General features: G+C 41.9%; 4 non-coding genes and 1 pseudogene across 4 annotated transcripts; 4 read left to right on the top strand and 1 right to left on the bottom strand.

The window, feature by feature from the left end:
• Positions 1 to 3,335: 3,335 nt before the first annotated feature.
• TRNAK-UUU lies at positions 3,336 to 3,408 on the bottom strand. Its single transcript has one exon. It is a non-coding gene; the product is annotated as a tRNA-Lys (tRNA).
• Positions 3,409 to 5,437: 2,029 nt separating this feature from the next.
• On the top strand, positions 5,438 to 5,509 carry TRNAA-CGC. Its single transcript has one exon. It is a non-coding gene; the product is annotated as a tRNA-Ala (tRNA).
• Positions 5,510 to 6,019: 510 nt separating this feature from the next.
• On the top strand, positions 6,020 to 6,093 carry TRNAI-AAU. The gene has a single exon. It is a non-coding gene; the product is annotated as a tRNA-Ile (tRNA).
• Positions 6,094 to 7,070: 977 nt separating this feature from the next.
• Positions 7,071 to 7,142, top strand: TRNAP-AGG. Its single transcript has one exon. It is a non-coding gene; the product is annotated as a tRNA-Pro (tRNA).
• Positions 7,143 to 8,084: 942 nt separating this feature from the next.
• LOC121499891 lies at positions 8,085 to 12,739 on the top strand (annotated as a pseudogene).
• Positions 12,740 to 19,113: the final 6,374 nt, after the last annotated feature.

Raw genomic sequence — 19,113 nt, 5'->3', positions numbered from 1 at the left:
ATTTATCAGTGGGCTGCAGGCTGTAACCTGTGATTGTTCTTGGTGATGAAACCACAGGGACTTCTGACTGTCCTTTGCTCTCTACATTCATATGTGAAGGGCATGCCAGATTTTAGTTCAACGTCAGAGATGTTAAAGATGTCAATATTTATTCCTTCCAGGTTGACCGACCAGGCCCCAGGTTAAGAAACCTTGCAGAGGTACCTCTTTCAGCACCTGGCACTAAGGAGCCATCTCCCCCTGGAGATGTAGATATTAGTAATTTAAGTATTACTTTTCTTGCACCTGGTCACATTTCTTTTAGGTGACCATGATGACATGAATCACATGAAGTTTTGAGGGAGCACAAAAATAAGTCAGAATTCAGCCCATTAATTCGGTCATTTTTTTAATTTATTTTTTTTCTGAGGTACAGTTGACATATAATGTACTAGTTCCAATTATATGACATAACAATCTGGTATTTTTGTACATTGTGAAATGATCACCACAATGTCTGGTAAGCATCTGTCATTTTACATAGTGGCAGAAAAAATTGTGTGTGTGATGAGAAGGTTCCAGATTTACTCTCTTAGCAACTTTCAAATATGTAACACAGTATTGTTAACTATATTAATTTTAGTTACATATATATGTAACTAAATGTGTAATATAATATGTACTAAATATATAACATATCTAAATTTACTTATATGTATGCTATTTCGTTTAGATATGCATGCTAAAGAATGCTGTCCACATCCTGAGGAAAGAGAAGAAAAGAAAACAAAAGTGGAAAGCTCCAAGATTTGGCTCCACAGTTTCTAAACCATACATCCTTACAAAGAAAGACTTGCAAAGGAGACTTTGCATAAAGGATTTAGCTCTAAGCACCACTTTTGGTTGTGCTGCCCTGGGAGCCATAGGTTAACATACGGTTAGATGAAACACAAGAGAAAAGAAGGATGTCATGGATAGAAATACCGTAGAGGCAAAGCAGTTCAGGAAGAGTCTTTCTCTTGCAAAGGATTTCAGATTTTATCCTGTTTGACTTAAAAGTTTTAACCCTGGGGAAAAGCCTGTGCAAACTTGCATTTCACAAAAACCTCTGCCAGTTGGCCTTTGTATGGTGGAATTAGAGGGAGGTTATTGGAAGTGGAGATTTCCTGACTATGAAATATACTGCTTTATTCAGGCCTAGAAATGAAGACTTTCAAGAGGATGTGGCAAAAACAGCTGTCCCCTATACTAAAAAAGATAGTAATAAAATTATTGCCATAATCCTCAGAAAGATGGCAAGAGCCTGAATTTGCGTGATAGGATGGGGGCAGAAAAGGAAATGAACTCTTCGCAGAATTCCCTGCACCCCTTCCTCTTAAGTACTTAACGGGTAGACTTGGTAATGGGTTGGATCCAGAGGAGGAGGAATAGGGATGAAGAAAGGGAAGGAGTCTGAGACAGGACTTAGTTTCTAGCTTTGGATTTATGTGGGTGGTTGTATAACTAACCAAGATAAGGAATACACAGAAGGAAGAGGAGAGTGTCGGGTTGATGGTGCCAAGAAATGGGCAAGGTCTGAAATTTTACCCAGCGTGAAAGCTAAACTTGCTACACAGGGTTCCGTGGATGCTGGTATAATTCACAAGACTCCTGGGTTAGAGACAATGGAAAGTCCATTACTCTAGTAATAGCAATAGCCAGATTATGAGCATTTTTTTCTCTGGTTCCCTGGCTCTAGTTCTCAGAGGGCAAAACCATGAATGACATCTGTACATGCAGTGGATTCTAAGAAAGAAACCCATGGATCTCTATTCTTTTATAATGAGCAGTAAGCATGCCTACCCATTGCTCTGGAGAGACATTTCTGTCTTCACTTCTACAGTGTTTGCTGTATAAGCATATTTGAAAAGAAAATCCAGAACAAAGAGCAGTCAGTGCCTTGCTAGCAATACATGTAGAAATGTGAGAGATTCATGAAGAATTATGTCCCAACAAAGAGTTACTTTCACTCATTGAACTTTTCTTTTCTTTTTTCTTTTCTTTTTCTCTTCTCTCCTTCCTTCCTTCTTTTCTTTTTTCTTTCTTTTTCTTTCTTTCTTTCTTTCTTTCTTTCTTTCTTTCTTTCTTTCTTTCTTCTTTCTTCTTTCTTCTTTCTTCTTCTTCTAGAAGCATGGCTTGGAAAATTCAAATCTGGATGTTTTCCTCAACTTATCTGCCCAATAGAAGGGTAAATGACCCATGGAAACTTCTAGTAGCTATTTCCTCTGGACACCAACCTCAAAGTAGCTGAGTTTCTTGAGTGGAAGGTGCCTGCCACATTTGGCTTTTTCTAGTAAAACAAATGATTAGAACTAGTTGACTTGTAGGTTTGAAGATTAATGGAGACAGGTTTAGGGATCGGGACAATAATGGAGAATGGAAATACAACATATCCATTACCTTAATCCAGTGCCATGTTATAATGATCTAATATATGAGTTGCTTGTAGCAACTTTGATGATTTTTCATAGCAATGTAAAATCCACTTTCTCTATTATCTTCTGGATCCTCTAGGTTGAAAATTCTGCTTTGGGCAATGACCAAATGAAATCTCAAGCAAGGGCTGCCAGGTTCTGTTTCTTCAGAGACTCCAAGTAGGGCAGAGATGATGTTGCTGCCAGTGCGCTCAGGTCACTTGAGGTTTTTGGGGCCTGGGATTTCCGGGAAGGGGCAGAGCAGGCAGGTTACTTGGCACAGTATGCATCACCCTGTAATTCCATCTTTGTGATTACTCTAAGCCCAGTGTTTCCCACTGAGGGGGATGTGGAATCAATTTACTGGTGGCTAGTTCCCAGCATTGTAAATAGGAGGGAATCAGAAATATCAGAATGCAGTGCATATGTGAGGGTCAGTGGTTAGTCAATTTTGTTCCTGCTACATTTGTGTGTCTGGTCCAGATGTAAACTCAAGTTCAAACTGGAAATGGCCAAAAAGTTTGGAAGCTGCTGCAACTGGGACCTGAATTCTAAGGGCTGATGTGGGCTTCCCAGAGCTGAGCAAAGTAGAGGATTGGAAAGGAGCACTCCAGTGTAGGGCAGAGGAAGCAATTCTGTTTTGACTTTTGATAACCTGTGACCGTTGTTAACGAAACTTTTACTTGTGCTCTGGATGAAATGTTTAGCATGCTGCAGCTTACAGCCACCTTACTAAAAGGCCCTTCTACATTCTGGACAAATCCTAGGTTATGATATCTGTGTTGTGCTCAGGATCCCCTCTCATTTTTTAGTGAAATCAGCCTGTGATTTGAGATTATCTTCTTTCCAGTTACATAACTTGCTGCGTTAAAAATGCAAGAGCAGGGGAGAAAAAGCACAAACCGCCCGAACAGGGACTTGAACCCTGGACCCTCAGATTAAAAGTCTGATGCTCTACCGACTGAGCTATCCGGGCTCACATAAAGTTTTTGCACACCTCAACCGGCTCACATGAAATGCTTCTGACACATCAAAAGTAGTCAATCTATCCCTAAACTTGAAGGAGGAAATTATTTTAGAAGTTTCACCTGATTCTGGTTCAGCATTGCTCGTTTAGAAAATGCTTAGAAATATACTAATTAGCATAGAAAGTCACAAGGAGGGTCTTCTTTAATACCAAGGTCTAACCATATTATATTAATTATAATGTTGCCCCAAATTCTTTCTCCCTATAAAGTATAGAGATACATATATGTGTATATATATATATATATACGCACAGTATATGTTTATGTATATATGTATATATGCATGTATATGTATATACACTATATGTGTATATATATACACACACACTATATATCACAAACACACTATCTGTATAGGTCAATACTATATAGAGATATATACTATACTATATAGAATTCAGTGCAGTCAAGAACTATGGAATGCTGGGCTTCAGTTCCTCAGTTTCCCAGAGAAATATCTAAAATATTCTACATTTGGCCTCAAACAGAGCACTTTCAAAATGAAGCTGATTCATTGCTGGTGCTCTTAAGGTTTTAGGTAGCACTTTGGGCACCTGAATATGGGTCGAGAAACAGAGGGAATGTTTTGATTTTGTGCTGGGTGTCAGCTGTCTTCATTTATTTATTACTTTTTAATTTAAATAAACTCTTAATTTTTGAGTAGTTTTATATTTACCAAAAAGTTGCAAAAATATAAAGTTCCCATATACCCACTGTCCTTGGTTGTCCACATCCTACATTGTATATGGGTTTTAAGAAAACTAATTAGAATACTGTGTACATGTGCATTTCTCAGCTTAGACAATTACCAATATTCATTTGTCCCTCTGGGGTCCTATCTCTTCACCCTCCCAGGTAAACACTGTCTTAAATTTGGGGTTTATTCTCTCTCTTTTGTTCTTTATAATTTGGTGTCTATTACAGTGTTTCTAAGTTTGTGAACAATATACTATGGAAATTTCCATAATAAAATCCAGACTTATGTATCTATAAACAAACAAACCAATCTCAGGCTTACTTAGTCATCTCTGTTTACTTAATCATCTTCTCAGTCGGTGTCCTTGAGTACCAGCACAATTTGGGCATGAGATTCTATTGATCCCTGAACACATGCCCTGCAAGCACTAGGTCACCCTAACATTTCCAGGGCTGGGAAGAAGGGTCCAGAAGAAAACAGGAGGCCTGCTGTTGACCCACTCCTTCCTCCTCTTCCCAGCCTTGTGCTCCAGAGACTCTTAGAGGAGATCTATCCTTCTAGAAGCCCGCTTAGGGCTTTGGCCTGGAAATTCTGGATTCTGGGACTAGACCCAAGCGCAGTGGGGTGACTAACTTCCCAGTTTTAGCACTGGATGTCTTGAGTCCCAAGGCCAACTGTGACTCTAGAAGACCTTCTGCTCTGTATGGGTGAGAGCCCCTTATAGTACTTGGATCCGTTTTATCCAGGTGGAAGACTTGCCTTAGGTCGTTATTTCTTCAGCCAATTTATCTTCAAGTAAATAAATATCCCCTGTTCTGAGACACTTTTCCACTTCTCTCTCAATTCAGCTTCAAGTTGCCAGGGATCTTATTAGCCTATAGATCACTGCAGTACCTCTCACGTGTCTTTAAAATAAAAGAGAGAGAGAGAGAGAGAGAAAAAAAAGGAAATAAAGAAGGTTTTTATTTTCAAATTTTTATTTAAATTCGAGTTAGATAACATGAGAAAGAAGCTTTTAGAGTCTCTCTGTCCTTTTTCTCATCAGATTTTTAGGTATTTGGTTCCATCCCTTAGTCTCTAGGTTAAGTGTTTGACAAACGTCCCATAGCTGGAAGACTCCTCTACTTGGAATAGGATGTTGCTCTTTTAACTATGTTATGATTTTGCTGAGCAGATAAAGGAAAATTTAATCTCAGCGTTCGAAATATCTTCTGGTTTCTAGGGAGAAAAATAGGAGTCAAAGAATTGGGAAGAGTTAGAAAGGCAGGGTTTGCAGGGCTGGGGATGTAGCTCAGTGGTAGAGCGCATGCTTCGCATGTATGAGGCCCCGGGTTCGATCCCCGGCATCTCCAAGATGTTTTACCTACACAATCAGAAACCATGTTTTTAAAATGTGGAATCACTAGACTTGATATCCTCTTCATCGATTTCCACAGTGTCCTTGTAGCCACTGCTTTTAGAATTGTGTATGTAGGGAGGAAAACAGGATAACTCTAAGGTATTTGGGTTCATCTTTACCTGAAGCCAGTAGCCCTGGAAACGTTGAAAAAAACACCGGAAGGAGAGATGGCGGAAGCAGAGCAGCCTGGAAATTAGCCCAGGACCCATTAATGAAAGGCAATTTGTAGTATCCGGCTGGTCTTCAGAGGCAGAGATAATCTTGGCCTCAAAATACAAAGAGGGAGTAGGGGGGTATTGCTAGCGCCTCGTTGCTGCGTCAGCGTCCTTTTCCTTTGGGAAAGGGACGAAGCCTAACTCGGTGCGGGCAAAATCAGCAGCACAGATACACCATGGTGTTTGCAGCGTAAAAAGCTACAACAATACCTTCTTGTTAAGACTTTGAACGCCTTTTCTGCGTAGTTGGCCGGTTAGCTCAGTTGGTTAGAGCGTGGTGCTAATAACGCCAAGGTCGCGGGTTCGATCCCCGTACGGGCCACTGCTACATTTTCTTTGCCCTCGCCTTGAGTTAAATACTCTTGGTGACTCTCCGGTGGAAAAGGAGGCCCGCGTTCTAAGTGAAGACTGCGTCCCCATAAGAAACGTTTTGCCACGAGTCCACTCCATCGTGGGAGAGCCCTGGGAACCCCTCTGGGCAAGCCCTCGTGCTCAGAAAGTTTGCTCCGAGAAGCAGAAAAGCAGCCGGACACCGTAGGAATTGTTAAATTAATTAGAAGGAAAACGGTGTCGGATGGCGGTTTGGGTCCATCATCGCGCGGGACAGGGGAGGAATCCGTCTAAGAGACGAGCAGGTTCCCACTACTTTGACCTATAGGCTCTCCGGCGCGGTCTCCTCGCCTTGCGTCACTTACCATCCCGTGCGGCCGGGTGGCGACGGCCTCAGCCCCTCTGCTTTGGCCAGTTCTTGTCCTTAGGCTCCGTGTCAGCCTACTTTTCCACCGAAGCCGGCTCCGGCTCCCTGTGTCTCCCAGTGTTCCTAGGGCCGCTGATTTCCTGTATTCAACCACGACCTCACAGCGGTAGGAGCTCCCACGCGTCCGCTATGGGCGTGGGGGACATCGGGAGCAGGCCGAGTCCCCCCGAGGGTCGGGGACGTGCGAGCGGCGGCGGGCCTGGTCCGCCTGCGGAGGTAGGGGGCTGCTCGGGCCTCGACCCCGCACGCTGGCCCGGTGCAGGTGAGGAGGAGCTCAGGCTGCTGCACTGTCGGAGCAGCCGCCGTGGCTGTTGCTTACACGGGATGGGTCAGCGGCCTCTGCGAAGCACTAAGGCTTGATGCGCTCCTTGCGAGGACTGGGGAAGTGCTGAAAGCCACGTCTACCCGGTTTTGAAAATAGGAAAGGAGGGAGAGTCCAAATAAAGGTCGGTTATAGTTACATACACCCAAATATGAATGGAGTACCAAAAAATTGTTTTTACTAAATATTTAATATACTCAGAGAGGGCCTCGGTATAAGTGGCTCGTTGGTCTAGGGGTATGATTCTCGCTTAGGGTGCGAGAGGTCCCGGGTTCAAATCCCGGACGAGCCCGGTTTTTGTGACTTCCCGTGATTCCACTTTTACTAACTCGGCCTTCAAATTCTCACACAACGCAAACGGATACAGAGGCCATTCAGTAAACTGCTATAACTTCTGGTAGAAGTGTGTAGGCTGCATATTCCCTCAATCTGAGTAACACGGGAACTCTTACTTGAGAGAGTCAAGCACTTTTCAGTTTTGCCTTTTATTCCGTGTTCCACCAACTCTAAACGGATTCTTGCAAAGGCTGATGTTTCTGGTTCCTCTAGAGTTCCAACCCAGGGATGTGATCATAGGAAAGTATAGGAAGACGATGCACATCTCAATTCAGTATCATCCACCATTCATGCCTCGCTTTTTTATGGAAAAATAAAACACTGAACTAGAGAGTTGGGGTTTTGGCAAACTTTGTACAAGATATCTTGGCTTTCCTCGTTAGCATAGCGTTGCCTATTCCCCCATCTTTCAGGAGGTCCAGGTTCTGGTTCCTTATTGGGAAGGGGCGCTTTCTCTCGCCTCCTGGAGATACTGTTGGTACACTCAGATATTTGGTACACAGCAATTGGTTTAGCATCTGTTATATTCGATGAACTTCTGTAGTCAGTGATAAATGAGACATTAAAAAAAATCACTGGATCCCATATTCTAGTGGTTGTCAAATAATTTATATTAAAATGAATTTGCACCTCCTCTCTTGAAGTGTGTGTCAGCCTTGATGGTGAAGAAGTACAAAAATGAGGAAACATGGGGGCCTGAAAGGGAGGGAAAAAACCGCATAGATTTTCTTCAGGGCCGCATCCACAGAGCACCGTGGAGGCTGGCAGGTGACAGGGGTGGGGCACAGAGAGGGCCCAGGAGGCCTGGACTCCTCACCTCCATGCCTGGAAGAGCATAGGCAACCAGTCCGGGGCTCTGGGAATTCCAGAGTTGGGGTAAGTGTAACAGCGCCCAGAGATGCCGACCTTTGGATCCCAGAAACCTTCTGGGGTCTATCGCAGCAGGCGGTGAGAATGGAGGTGGGCCGAGATGTAGTGAAAGTGGGTGGGATGTGCACAGTACTTTAGGATAATACTTATACATCTTGGCTTTCATGCCATCTTTATAAAACAAAAATAATCAAGCAAAATCTGAAATCCTGCATTCCTAGCAGGCCCAAGAAGAATTTATATGTCCTCGTAATAAGTTGAGGAAGGCGTTCCTTAGGTTCCCTGACTAGCTCAGTCAATAGAGGTATAGAGCCCTTAATCCAAGGGCTGTGGGTTTGAGCTCCGCGTTGGGCGACTGCTTTACTTTCTCAGTGCTTTTTCTTAATTGAATTTCTGCACATTGAGAAACTAAGTCCCACACCGCTGTCGAACAAGAGGAATTTTGGAGGTCAACACTTTTAAGGAGTGGAATTCTGGAATCACAGCAAGTGGCCACGGTTCACCAGCTCTCTGCTAAACTGCTCTGACTTGCTCTATTCATCTTGCAGTGTAGGCGCAGCGCCCCCTGGCGGGAATGCATTTTTCTGGCCTAGCTGAGGTAGGGCTTGGGCTCTGTGTATTTAAGCTACACGGATGAATCAGAAGTACTACCCCCACGAAAAAAAAGGTTTCGGATACAGGGAGAAGGATGCAGAAATGTTGGAAAAGGTATAATCTGAAGGTGGAAAAAATAATCCAAACACAGGGCAGAGGTGAGAGGCGGCAATGTCCGCGCAGAGTTTTGAGACTCCACTTTCTGGCCCAAGCAACAAGTGTCATTAGGGAATAATGGGAGATGAACGATCTTTCTTTCTCTTTTTCCTCTCTTTCTTTTTCTCTTTTCTTTCTTTCTTTCTTTCTTTCTTTCTTTCTTTCTTTCTTTCTTTCTTTCTTCTTTCTCTTTTTCTTTCTTTTTTTCTCTCTCTCTCTCTTTCTTCCTTCCGTTTCAAAGGCGGAGGTCAGTAACTCATCAGTCTTTTATCTTATAAATCTTATAAGTCTTATATCACTCAGTGCTCATCACATCACGTGCCCTCTTTCATGCCCATTACCCAGTGACCCCAGCCTCACCCACCTCCTCCCCTCCAGCAACCCTCAGTTTGTTTCCTAGAGTTAAGAGTCTCTTATGGTTTGACTCCCTCTCTAATTTCATCTTATTTTCTGGGAGATGAATTTCCCATTACCACTGCCTCACCCACCTGTTCGGTTCCTGCTCACCCACACCTGGATAGCACAACGTACCTCCTGATAGGTAATGCTGTTTCCAACCTTTCTTCCCTTCATATATGACAAATGGAAGAACCAAACAACCCACAACAGATTGCAGTTACCTTCACAATAAAATCCAAAGATTTAAGCTTGTTTTTCAGAATCCAAATTGCATTTCTACCTCCAACTTCTCTGAACTCTCCACCCTCGAGGAAAAACCTGCCCTGTCCAACCAGTTATGTTCGTTCGTTCATTTCATTCCTACTGTGTATCCTTTTTACTCCTTTTTTTTTTAAAGATCTTTTATTTATTTATAGAGACAGAGAGAGGCAGAGACACAGGCAGAGGGAGAAGCAGGCATCATACAGAGCGCCTGACGTGGGACTGGATTCTCCAGGGTCTCCAGGATCACGCCTTGGGCTGCAGGCGGCGCTAAACCGCTGCGCCACGGGGGCTGCCCACTCCTTTTTTCTTAACTGAGTTTCTGCACATTGAGAAATGAGGTCCAAAATGAAGTCTAATTCCATTCTGGTTATGGACTAGGTTAACTCAGTTCTGTGCCTGGGCAATATGATCCCTGATAGGAATGGTTTGTGCTATTCCGGAGTGGCTTGAAAATCATTCCCATGGTGAAATTGACCCTTTCTGTGAGATTTCCTTGTTCCTCTGAAAATTTCATCATGACTGTCCTCCTTTATCATTCCTTTGAAGCTTCCCTAGGTTTACTAGCACTTACTGACAAAATGCCCATGGCCATAATAGAGAAAGCACACATATACATACCTCTTCGTTTATTCTAAAAGCACAATTAATCATTTATGTTCCTCTCTCTTCATTAACATTGTCCTAATGTTCTCTTCAGGCCTCAGGACAATTCAGTGGGCATGCTCTAACTTGGGTATCCAAATATGACCATACATGTGAATCACCTGGTGAGCTTCAAAAACTTGATTCCTGGGCCCCATCTCAGTCTTAGTGAGGCTGAATCTCTGATGGCTTAGAAACGAGCGCTTTTAAGGTTGTTCTTTCTATTTTAACATGATAGATGCCTACTCAGGCTAGAATTCCACAAGGAGCCAATATCTGATGGAAAACACTGATTCTAGGTGTTTATCATTAGCTTTGGGTTCAGAAACTTGATGTTATATGCTTTTCTGCCTCTGTCTCTTCCTCTTGCCAGTTCATGTAGACTCTGGAGGGATGAGGTCCTGATAACCCAAATAAAACATGCTCATCCATTTATTCATTCTAGACATTTCTTGACCACTCCTGTGTGTCAGGCATTGTTTTGGGTGTTTGGGATTTATCAGTGAACAAACCAAAGATACCTGCCACTTACGTTCTATGGAAGGAGGCAGACAATAACAAACAAAGATACAAGTAAACTAAAATTGATGTTAGAATGTGATCAGAGTGCTGGGAATAGGTGGGAGTCTCATCATAGTATTAAACAGGATTATTGGGTTAGCCTTACTGAAGGTAACATTTGAACACAGAGGGGCCACAGTGTTATTTTCAAGAGTTTCTAAGTAGAGGAATCAGGCAGAGCCGAAGGCAAAAGCATGTTTGCAGTAGTGTGGCTGGAGCAGAACATTTAAGGAGAAAGGAGTCATGGGAGGAGGTCAAAAAATGTGAGGCCTTACAGTCTTTGTAAGGACTTTGAACTGGGTGAGATAGGAAGTCTCTGAAGTTTCTGTGTAGAAGGGTAACAGGAACTAACCTAGCTTTTAAAAGAATAACTCTGGCTGCTGTGTTGAGAAACAGATCTGAAGGAGACATGATAGAAACAAGGACACCTGTTAGAAGGCTCTTGGTGGCCGAAAGGGTCAAGTCACACCTGAGTGGTCACAGGGCAGGTGTGGAGAAGTGACCTGATTTCTGGGTATGTCTGGCAGACTGTCCAAGGGATTTTAATGGAGACGTGAAGGACGGTCAAGGATAACTTTGAAGATAGAGTGCCTGCTTTATGAATGAACTTATGCCAAGAAACAAACTGTTAGGTGGCCCAGTACATGTGTGTGTCTGTGTATGTGTTGTAATTGCCCTCAAATTTAGGAAGACAAAATTCACATAAAAGCTTGGCTAGTGTCTGTCTAATCAGAGCAGAAGGAGTTAGATGATAACATTATTTGTGTTGATGTGAACACCTGATACTGCCTGCTGTCTGCACCTCGAGACTGCCACAAGCCTTGGAATATCCAGACTGCATTGAAAGAATGTCCACTTCCGGGCACGATGGCGTCAAGACAAATTACCACTCTCCATCCTCTCCCAACCAAACCTTCCTTTTTTCCTTACCCAGGAGCCTGAATATTGTCATTAATCTATCACTTGCTCTGTGTAATGTTATATTAGGTTCTAAAATTCTTCTGTATTTTGCCTATTTAGATCAATCACACCTATACGTTGGGTACAGGGAATCATGTTTTAAACTAGGTGGACTCCCTAGTGTTTGGAGGTATTGTCATTATATACACAGTAAAAGCAAGGATCAAGAGTCGATATAAAATGCATGAACAGGCCCTTGGAGGGCCTGGACCGTGCAGGTAATGGCCGGTCCTATGCAGGGCAGGGGGTGGGGGCAGGGCACTGCGCCTGCTCCGGACCCTGCCCCATGTGAGCTTCACCAACCTAAAGCCCAATCCAGGCTCCAGGAAACCAGAAAGATGGCAGGAGATTGGAGAAGAGGTAGAAAACATAGCCAAGGCCATAAAGGAGAACAACAGAGAGGAACCCAGCCCAGACCGGCCTTTGGGGGGGGCCAGACTCCATTTTACATTCAAATCCGAAAATATGAGTTTAATGAAGGTCATCATAGCTTCAGATGCCATTATCAGCCTTTGAGCCTCAATAGATTGCAGTATCTTATCGATTTGGCCAAGTGGATCCTGCTCAACCAATTGAATTAACTCAGCTTGTCAATGGGAGATGTATGACCATCCAGCCACTTAAAAGAGATTATGGTGTCCAGCTGGTAGAGGAGGGAGCTGACACCGTTATGATGAAAGTTAAAATTGGAGTACGGTTGGCATCAGAATTAGCCATTGCTGCAATCGAAAAAAATGGTAGTGTCGTTACTATGGCCTTCTATGATCCAAGAAGTCTAGAAATTCTGTACCCACCTGTTCTATTCTTTCTGCACAGACAACCCATTCCAAAACAAATGCTTCCATCTGAAGCATTGATACCATATTATACTGATGCAAAGTCGTGGTTACCTGGTGGATCTTGCCAAATTTCTCAAAGCAAGAGTTGAACTTGCCTAGAGTATCGCTACATTTTACTTGATATCACTAAAGATGAACTCTTCAAAATGCTTAGTATTTGAAAGAATCCAAGGCAGATTTTCTTTGATCTTGCCTCTGGGTGATAAATACAGCAGATAAGAAAATCCTAAAACCTACAGATGAGAATCTCAAGTATTACAGCTCCTGAACTTAAAAGAAAAACAAGTTGTTAGATTTCTGGAAGAACAAGGACAGAAACATGCATATTTCTCATTGTCTTGTCTTCATTTGTGATTCTCTAGATGTTGATGTTTAATTTCTATGTAGCCCTATTTCCATTTTTATCTAAAATTAAATGTAATAAGCAAGGGCTGCAGAGAGGAACTGAATTGGTGTGGGTTCTTTCTCAATTAAAGAAACAAATTCCCTGGTTTTCTGCCAGAGGAAGATGATAGCTTTTAGTGTATTTCTTGTTCATTTTTTCATATTTTTTCCAAATCTTGTGTTATCATTGCTGCAAATCAGTATGAATTGTGCAGGTGGAATGGGTGTGACCACTAGGCCTGCTCAGTCAAGGTTAGAGCGGTTAGTAGTGTTGGCTCATCTTCGTCAACAGCCTCCAGGAAGGTCTCCTATCCAGTGTCAAGGTGAAAAGCCTTTGACTCTGGATTATTAAGATGTGGGATGTGAGTTAAAGGTTTAAGACCAGTGAATAAGTATTACAATATTTGCTAGCAAAACCGAAACAGAAATTATAGGTGCATTCCTTTTCTCAATTCATCTGATAAGAGTAGACAATAATGATGAAGCTATCAGCCTTTTTCTTGAAGAAGGTAAGTGTTCTAATTCTGATACTTTACTTATTTCATAGATATTGGAGACCTTTGTTTCTCATTTAAATTATTTTTGCAAAACTGGTGATTATATAAGCCATAAAAACTGGTAATGTGAAAATTAAACTCAGTTAATGTAAAAGACTCAGCAGTCAGCTAGCTTATTTAGCTTTACAGAAATGTGTCATACCTAAACAGTACAAAAGCTCAATTTATCCTGCTGCAATTAAATCTTGAATGATTCATGACAATTTTTCCATTCCAGAGGAAAACCCAGGAAATCATTCCTGGTTATTTTAAAAGAAAAAACATAAAAACCTAAATGATGCAATATTTTGGTTTGTTAACTTATCTACCTTCTATATTGCTAATCTGGGATTCAATTTATAAAGTAATTTATGCACCAAGAGTTTATCTATTTAAATTTTTACTCAGGATTCCATAACTTGGCTTGTTATTAAACCATTCCTTAACAAACCAGAACTTATAAGAACCTAAAAGAAAATGCATGAACAAGAAGTTTCCTACAAGGGTACACTGAACCTTGACTGTTTTCCAAATCCCCTTTACCAGACAAGGAATTTTTCACATCAACTGATGAACACGTTTATCATAAGCACCTTTCTCATGTTGGATATTTAACAGGAAAACACACAACATGGTCTGGGCCTTCAATAAGGTTGTCTCCTACCTACTGAGGGGATGTAACAGATTGGATGAGAACCGAGTCCCCGGCTGTGTTTCCTGGCCCTAGGAGAGGAGGGCCTTGCTGTGGCTGATTTAAAACTAGGTGGTAGTGACAGAATTGGGTCATGAAGAAATTACCAGCGTTTACCACATCAAATCAAAGGAACAAAGACCTCATGTCTGATTCCTATAGATATTCTACCTACAATGGAACAACCATGGAGGATTTCCAGACCACATGTTGTGCATATGAAGAAGCCCTAAGTCTTACTGTAAAGCCTGAACTCCCTTTCCTTGCCCTGCAGCCTCTGCCTAATGTTCTGGTTTCTGGGGTGCCAGAAAATCTATATTGGGTTATCCTGGGTGGAACAGGTATTATTGATAAACCACATATGCTTCTGTCAATGAACTTACTGGATTTCTGGCTTGTAAACATCTTTTGAGTTTCTTAGAACAGAAGGCTGTTTCCTATTTTTACAGCTCCTTGGCTGTATTGTTAAAACTGAGTTGACATATTTAAAAATTGAATTTCTGAACCTAAGACCTGTGGCATCACTTCCAAGGCCAAAGCTGTCCCTGAGCCTTGTCCTGAGCACCAGCTAACCTAACTCCTTTGATATAACATATTAGCTGCAAAGGAGTCCTTGATGAAAGGAGGTTTGAAAGAGTGTTGGGCAGGTGGGGTGTCTTATTATTCCTGGGCTGCCAAAACAAAACACCATACCTTGGACGGCATAAACAACAGAAATTTATTATCTCAGTTCTGGGGGCCGAGAAGTTCAAGATTGAGGTACCAGCTGTTCAGCTTCTGGTAAGAGCTCTCTTCTTGGTTCGCAGAAGATGCCTCCTCATTGTGTCCTCATGTGGAAGAGAGGGGTGAGCCCTCTCTTGTCAGGAAACTAACCCTAGTGCATCAGGGCTCCACCCTTATGACCTCATTTAACTTTAATTACTTCTATATTCCAAATACACCCACACAGGGGATTTAGTGTAAACTTTAGTAAAGCTTTAACATATGAATTTGCAGGAAGGGAGGACACAATTCAGTTCATAGCAGGCGGACAAAAAAAAAAAAAAAAAAAAACACCCATAACACTAGGTGACATTTGGAATTCAGAAACTTCTCTGGCACATAGTAAGCACTCACATATTTGTTGAATGAATGATTTAGCTGCATTGTCTTTATGACACTTAACACAATCTTTTTTTAAAAAATATTTATTTATTTATGAGAGACACACACAGAGAGGCAGAGACATAGGCAGAGGGAGAAGCAGGCTCCCTGAGAGGAGCCCAATGTGGACTCGATCCCAGGACCCTGGGATCACAACCTGAGCCAAAGGCAGACACTCAGCCACTGAGCCACCCAGGTTTCCCTTGACACAATATTTTATACATTTAACACTGTATAATAAATACTACTAAATTACCTAAAAGGCCATCTTACAGCAGCTTTTCCTCAGGACAGATAATCTGGAAGTAGAATGCATAGACTCTGTTCATAACTAGAGCTTGGATGGTACTGGATTGAGCCAGATATAAAAAAAATGCCAGACATCAGTAATTTGAGGGGCTGCCTACCAAGCTATGTGAGCTTAAAGATAAATTCAAACTTGAGAGGTGAGTCTCTGAAAAAAAGCAAAGGGAGACAAAATCACAATGTTGTGAATATAAGGTTCTAGGTTAGCCTGTTCAGGGAAAGAGATCAACAGCAATTTGTACAGCCACGTGTGCTTCTGGAAGCTTTGGGTAGGTGAGCAGAGTAGAAAGTACAGGAAGGTAGGAGCTTACTCCTGTTTCCAGGGCAGACCTGGAAACCTGGCAGAGGCTGGACCATAGGCCAGGGAGCAAGGAAATATCCTACTCAAGAGAGGTCATCTGCACCAGCAGCATCACAGGACAACCCCCTTGGCATTCCAGAAAGAAAAGACAGTATCATTTTCTGATTGTGAAATAAAAAGGGAAATGTAATGAATGATGTCAGCCAGTATCAGGGACTGCAGCTCAGAGATCTGCACACACAACTGGGTTCCAGGGTAAAGCCTCTGGGAAAGAGGCCCCAACTGTCATGTAACAAAGAACAAGGAACCAATCCGTTAATGTTGTAATCTGAGGGTTAAATTAATACTCGTTCTTTTGAGCCTGTCAGAGCCCATCACACATGTCTCATTAAGGAAAAGCACTACCCCCATTGGTTATGCTTCTGTGAATAATCCTTGGATCTGAGTGGAAGAAATAGCATCCAAAAAAGTTAGGCATGTGTGGGAAGGTGATCTAAAATGAAAGTTGAAATTATTTGGGTCACCTCCTGATGTGTTGCCATATGAAATATCAGCCTCGTTTATGGAGTATTGTCCCTAAAAAAGTTTAACTTGAATCTAATAAAGTTAGACTTAATTAGACTTAACTTCTGATTTGTAGGAAAAAAAATAGAGCAAGTTGAACAAAACCATGAGGCAAGTCCAGAATGCAGGACTTTCCAGAAGACAAATCACCTTCAAAAAGTCAGGGTATTAGAATATTAAGAGACTGGAGGCATTACAACCTAATGTAATGAGTGATTCTATATTGAATTCTCATTTACCAAATAAATATATAAAAGATATTCTTGGGATAATTGGAGAAATTGGATCATGAACTGACTGGATCATCCCAGAGCCAGGTACAAGACAACTAGGGACCATCCTATTGCTTAGAGACCATCAAAATTATTCACGTTAGCCAATTTTCTGTTTACTGAGCCTTGTTTTGTCTAGATGTCTCCTACTTCTGGTTCTGCCTCCTGACCACCCTGGAGCTTCCTCACATGACCCTACACTGTGTACAGTACTTTCTGGCTCTAGAGCCTGTGAGTAGAATAAACTTTTGTTTTCCTGAGCCTCCCCTGTGATTTCTCTTGTGTCCCCCACCTGAATGACCATCACGTAAAGGAACACAAAATGCATATCTTATAGTAACTGCATTTTGATCACAATTTCTTAACGCGCCAATATGTGGATCAATGAGATCCAAACTCTGTAGTACTTGTCCACAAAGCTGGACCCAATTTGATGCCACTGCCACCATCGTGGTACACACTGACCTTAGCCACTGAGCCACAGAATTCACTGTAGTCCTTCTACAAGGGAAGAGTAAAAATAGGATGAATTTGATTAGCTGCATGAACCTATTATATAAAAAAGAATGGCACACCATACCTTTTAATGCAGTTCTGTGCTGGTTGGTATAAAAGCAAATGGGTGGAAAGAGAGAATGAAAATAACACTGAGCCAAGGGTTAAGATGTTAGGTGTTAGATACACACAGTTTTGTGTCACTTGGAAATCTCCTGGTGCTAGACAAACCAATGGAATTCTCAGAATCTCAGTGACCCATTAAAAGGGGTCTAATACTTGTTCTGTGTATTTAACTCATAATGTTATGAGAATCAGGGTAACTCGTGTAAGGGCTGTCAATGCATACAAATCATCCTTTGGGCATAATGCCTGAATCCCTCTCAGCCCCCTCATAGGAAATATATCAGTGTTCAGGGATGCCTGGGTGGCTCAGTTGGTTGGGCATCTGCCTTTGGCTGAGGTTAGATCCTGGGGTCCTGGGATTGGGCCCCATGGTGGGCCCCCTGCTCATCAAAGAGTCTGCTTCTTCCTCTCCCTCTCCCTCTGCCACTCCCCCTGTTGGGCTCTCTTGCTCTCTATTCCTCAAATAAATAAAATAAAATGAAATAAAATAAAATAACGAAATATATCCGCGTTCAATGTGGAAACAATAGACTCAAAGTAGGCTTTGGAAAGGGAAAATCATAAAATAAAAGGAGATCATAAAAGGGATACCTCTTCTAAACACCTATAAGAATCCAAGTAGAAGACAAGAAATTACTTTCCACAGATCTTAACTAATGATCAGTAGGTGTGAAAAAAGAGCGGGAGGTGAAGGGGACCTGTTCCAGCTAACAGGCTTGCCCAGAGTCACAGGGTCACAGAGGAGCCAGAACAGGCCTGGGAGAGCCATATTGCAACAAAGCTTCTCCAGGGAGAAGACCCTGCTCTAAGACTGCATGAAAGGAAAGGCAATGTAGCCAAGAGGGTTGGGGACAATCAGATAATGAGTTCTCACATTCAGCTTTCAATTACATTACCAAACTTTCACCAAACTTATCTGCAACTCAAAGTCCTCTCACAGTTCTCTGTGTTGTACTTTTTCTCTAGAGCAATCTGCCAAACTCCCTGATTCTCTCCGTGCACGTATTGCTGTGTTCAGCATCAATAGGTTAAGCTAGCACACAGATTGTCTGACATCAGAATAGACTGTGACACTATTTCTTAGCAATAAAATCTTGGACCAGTTACCCCTTTGAGGATATTAATTCCTGCCTCATATAGTGTCATAAGAGCTTTATATGACCATTCTTTTATTCACTAAGATTTCTTTATGGAGCACTAATAACAATGACCACTTATAAGGAACTCACCACACTGAAGATTCCATGCAATCTCTATGGTCAAGAGCTAACTAGAAACACATCAGCCCAGAAAGTCCCTGACCTCAGTTAGTAAAGAGTATGTAATGCCTAGTGCCTATCAGGCAAGCCATGCCTAACATGTCCAAGTATGGACATGTTAAAATTTTTTTTTCCTGACAGTTATCTAATGTCTAGCAAAGTTTCATAGACTTTACCTTTACTTTTCTTACATTCCTAACTCTGTTTTTCCTTTCTTCAAGCTTACACTTCCAAGTAATACTGCTTCTGGAAATCCTGGAGGAAGAAGTTACAAATCAATCAAAACAAAATCTCAAGGGAAAACAATGTTAAATTTTAATTTGAGAAACTCCTGGAAATACTTACATCTGTTGGTATTTTCACTGTCTTATGACAGTCTTTATATAATATATTTGCAATCAATCTATACAGTGTACTACAGGCAAAATGATCTACCTTAAGGCAGGGCCTGTGTTGGCAAATAGAATTAGTTTAGCTTTGCCTTGTCCAGTCATCTTCACTACCTGTGTCTCAGCACATGCTTGCATAATCAACTGAAGTCAAGAGTCAAGAAATTCCAGGACTT

The sequence above is a fragment of the Vulpes lagopus genome, chromosome 10 (assembly GCF_018345385.1).
Source record: "Vulpes lagopus strain Blue_001 chromosome 10, ASM1834538v1, whole genome shotgun sequence".
NCBI classification, from domain to species: Eukaryota; Metazoa; Chordata; class Mammalia; order Carnivora; family Canidae; genus Vulpes; species Vulpes lagopus.
This window is presented reverse-complemented; position numbering and strand designations above follow the sequence as displayed.